Here is a 4,648-nt window from a genome sequence, read left to right on the forward strand (position 1 = left end):
AGTCCTGAATGCTGAGCGCTCCAACTGACACACACTGTACATTTGCTTGTTTTGTTACAGATAATTATTGTTACGGTACGGTTTTAAACACATGGGCTGCATTGTGTTGATACAACAGTTAATCTGAAGAGTGTGCAGTTAGTTTTGCGATCCTGCGAGCTTTGTTAGGTTGGAAAAAAGGTGTCCAAAATGTGTAAATTCGCGTAAGACCACTACTGCAGTTTCGTGGAACATCTAAACAAAACACAGTTTGCTTCCTCCTTTACCCCACAACAACAGAAAAGAGTATGCATCCTGTTGTGCTGGCAGAAGAGCCAACACCGTGTTACTAGTGGAGGCCGAAATGCACGCGTTTTAGCTCACGCAGGCTGGCGTGAAGAGGGAAGGACTATACTGACGTGAGGTATGGAACATGACAAGGAATTAGAATTCAGAAAGCGGGCGTAATTAGTTTGATACTTAACTTTAATCCTTTAATGATGAACGTCGCTCTAGACAGTACATGATTCACAATATCATCTGTTCAGAATACATTTTTGAAACAACTGAATATGGCGCCTTGCTCGGTCGTAGCAAATGACGTAGCTGAAGACTACGCTAAACTGTCGTCTCTGCAATTGAGAGCGTCTGTAGACAGTGAACCCTCGCTGTCAATGTCGGCTGTCCAACTGGGGCGAGTGCCTGGGAGTCTCTGTAGACTAGACCTGCCCTGTGGCGGCGCTCGGTCTGCAATCACGGATAGTGGCGACACGCGGGTCTGACGTATACTAACGGACCGCGACCGATTTAAGGGCTACCACCTAGCAAGTGTGGTGTCTGGCGGTGACACCACAGATCCAGTACACATGTCCGCGAAAAAGTCCGAGATTAACCCTAGCATTACCAACGGGAGGGGGGGGGGGGGGGGGGGGCTCGTAGGCCCACTGACTCAGTTTTTCTATGTTGTATCCACACCCTTTGATATATGAACTTGAAAGCAAAGGTAATTGTTCGTTATTGAATGTACTATTGAGTCATTACAGAATTTCGGAATAAAAATGTAATTAAAATTCATTTACTTGATTTAATTTTCTGTGGGCCTTAGAAGCCCACCCGTTGGTAATAGCAAGGAATGATTTACGAAGTTGAGTCTTTCGTTTCAAATTCTTACCATGAAACGAATTTTGGCATTGTTGCCTTCAGACATATTATTATGAAGCGGACCATTGTTATTTTCAGTGTTTCTGCTGATGTTGAACCAGCAACATGAGTAGACAACGTTTACGTGATAGTTCCATTGAAAGAGTGCTAGAAGAAGTTTTGAACGAATCAGATTTAGAGGAAAGTGAAGTGGATGATGATGTGGAAGAAATTAGAACTGATTCATCGTCTGAGAATGAAGATGAGGTTGAAGCCAATCCACCAGATGATAATGATACGGAATGTGATAAATTCATTGCAAAAAGTAGACGAGAGTATATTACGAAGCCATCTCGACAATATCGGCGTTCTGTACAAAATATAGTGCGAGAAAGAATGGGGCTAGGACAACAAGGAAGAATTGCGTCTCCGAAAGAGGCTATAGAGCTCTTTTTTACACCTCAAATTATGAATCTAATAAAACTACACTCAAATGAAGAGGCTTCTCGACTAGATATTCAGCACACAGATGAAGATGAGTTATTTTGTTATATAGGACTCTTGCTAATCATGGGTTCAAATCATGACAATAAGATACCTGTCCAAGATTTATGGTCTTTGCTTCAGGGCCGACAAGTGTACTATGGATCAATGAGTCGGACCCGATTTTTCGAATTGACTAAAATATTGAGGTTTGATGATAAGAACACAAGAGAAATTCGTCGCCAGACTGACAAGTTTGCTCCAATGAGGGAAATTTTTGAAAGCTTCAATTCTTCACTTCCATTGTATTTCATTCCTGGTCTACATACAACAGTGGATGAGATGTTGTCTTTGTTCCGTGGTCGCTGTCCATTCAAGGTGTTTCTGAAAGAAAAACCTGGAAAATACGGCATTCTAATTCGAATGCTGTCTGATTCTGAGACTAGATATGTGATCAGCATGGACATCTATACAGGCAAGTCAGGAAATACACAGCATTCAAATGGACCGATGGAAATTGTAAAGAGACTAATAAAACCTATTGACAAATCAGGCCGTAATGTTACCACAGATCGGTACTATACTTCAGTGGAGCTTGCTGAGACTCCATGGAATGATTTTCACCTCACACTTGTTGGCACCCAACAGTCTAACAGACGACACATACCTGAAGAGCTGAAGACTACAACTGGCCGCAGTTTACACTCTTCCATCTTTGCTTATACTGACCCTCAGACACAGAGGCCACCAGTTACTCTTGCATCAACGCTAGTCCGCGAGAAGCCAAAGCGACTGCTGTTGATGCTTTCAACTTATCACTCAGAAGGGGTGTTGAATGAAGACTCAAAAAAGACTAACATAAATCTTTTTTATAATTCTACAAAGGGAGGCGTGGACACCATAGACCAGATGACAAGACGCTACAGCACAAAGAGAGGAACAAGAAGATGGCCTTTGTCCCTCTTCTACACACTCATTGACATAGCAGCAATAAATGTATATTCACTCTTCCTCCTCAGCTTTCCGAATTGGAAAAAGAATTTGCTAAACCGCAGAAGGGTTTTTATCACTAACTTAGGTCTCGAACTAATAAGATCTCAAGTAGATAAACGGGCACAAAATTTGTATGGACTTCAGAAGCCAGTAATAATGGCAATGGAAAGCATCACACAACGGAAGCTCAGCTGCTCTGTAGAACCATCATCCTCAACATCAGAACCAGGAACACGTGGACGGTGCCACCTAAGCAGCCAAGAAGCTGCATCTAAAAAGATCAAGTACAACAAGCTGGGAAAGTCAACTGTTACCTACTCTCAGTGCCACAAACACATCTGTGGGAAACACTGCAGGAAGACAGTGTTGTGTGAAAAATGCGTTGCAGAATGAGACAGTAAATTTTGTTTGCTTCATGTAGTGTATCGAATTAAAAAAAGTAGTTTTTATAAGAAAACACTATTTTGAAACATTACTCCAAAAAATATATAAACTGAATCTCGTGATTTGTTCATTTTATTCCTATTATAATAACATCTTTTATTATCCAGTATACAAAAACAATGTCTAAGCATTTTGAATTGTTATTAGAGGTATCAGAAGTAAAGAAACTTGATTTAAGATAAAATAAATTGTGGTATTACATGTAACAAAAAATACGTTGGTAATGCTAGGGTTAAATTTGATGCTAATTATTGAAGTTGTCAGTTCGTCCGGATTGCGAGTCTATTGGATTTCATGGATGACGAAACTCCGGGTATATTATTGCACAAACAAAGAAAAAGACCGTCGGAACAGGCCTGTAAGGCCTAGCGGTACCCACCGGCCGCCGTGTCACCCTTAGCCCCTAGGCGTCACCTGATGCGGATCCGGAGCTCATGTGGTCAGCACACTCTCGGCCGTTATTAATTTTCGTGACCCGTGCCGCTACTCCTCCATCCAGTAGCAAGAGGCTGAGGGCACCCCGCTTGCCAACAGCACTCGCCATACTCGGACGGTAACCCATCCAAGTGCTAGCCAAGCCCGACAGCGCTTAACTTCGGTGATCTGGGGAAAACCGGTGTTACCACTAAGGCAAGGCCGTTGGCGTGTTATGGCACACTTCCTGTCTTTGTGTCTTGCCATGGGCTCCAGTTTCCGTTGCTATTTTTATGATGTCTTAAATGGGACATACCTGTAATCCCTAGTTGGAAATTACGAGATATGCCCGTTACGGCAATAACTTCTTTGGCTGCGCTATTAACAACTGCATTACCCATAACATCACTGTGTTATTTCACGAAAGCAACGATAACATAATTCTACATCTACATTTCTACTATGAAATCTATTATGGAATGCATGGCGAACTGTGGTTCCTATGTGCCACTTATTTGGATTTCTTCCCGTTCCATTCGCATTTGGAGCGCCGAAATGATGCTTGATTAGAAGCCCTCATGCACGCTGTAATTGGTCTACTACTGTCTTTGCGGTCGCTACTGAAGTGATAGGCATTAGGCTGTAGGGTATTCCTAGTTTCGTCTCTTAATACCGGTATTTAAACTTTGTAAGTAGTTCTTAGAGGGATGGTTGCCATCTACCTTGAGGCTTCAGCAATTCAGATTTTTTACTTCCGTGGTGCTCTCCCTCGGGTCAGACAAACCTGTGAACATTCGAGCTGTACTTTCTTGCATACGTTCTATACGCCTGTTAGTTTTCTTTGGTATGGGTCCCACACACTTGAGAAGTATTATAGCATGGGTCCACAAGTGTTTTGTAAACCATTTCCTTTGTAGACTGATGGGCTTTTTTCTAGAATGTAGTTGTTCAGTCATTTAATCTTATCACTATATTGGACCCGCTGTGTAAGGACACATTTAAAACTACAAGGTTGGACTCAGATCCTGGACCTAAAACAGAATCTTCTCGGTTTTCTTAAGCTTCAATTCACAGTGTATCGGAGACGTTTAGGAATATAAAGGCGAAGAAAATATTGACTGCTCTATTACGTTATTGGTGATAAACCACAGGAAACAGTTTTTTAAAATAACTAACTCAATTTTTATTTTATGAA

The 4,648-nt window shown here is 41.8% G+C and overlaps 1 pseudogene; it reads right to left on the reverse strand.

The window, feature by feature from the left end:
* Positions 1 to 3,564: 3,564 nt before the first annotated feature.
* On the reverse strand, positions 3,565 to 3,683 carry LOC126299918 (5S ribosomal RNA; annotated as a pseudogene).
* Between the last annotated feature and the right edge of the window lie 965 nt (positions 3,684 to 4,648).

Source organism: Schistocerca gregaria, chromosome X, assembly GCF_023897955.1.
Source record: "Schistocerca gregaria isolate iqSchGreg1 chromosome X, iqSchGreg1.2, whole genome shotgun sequence".
NCBI classification, from domain to species: Eukaryota; Metazoa; Arthropoda; class Insecta; order Orthoptera; family Acrididae; genus Schistocerca; species Schistocerca gregaria.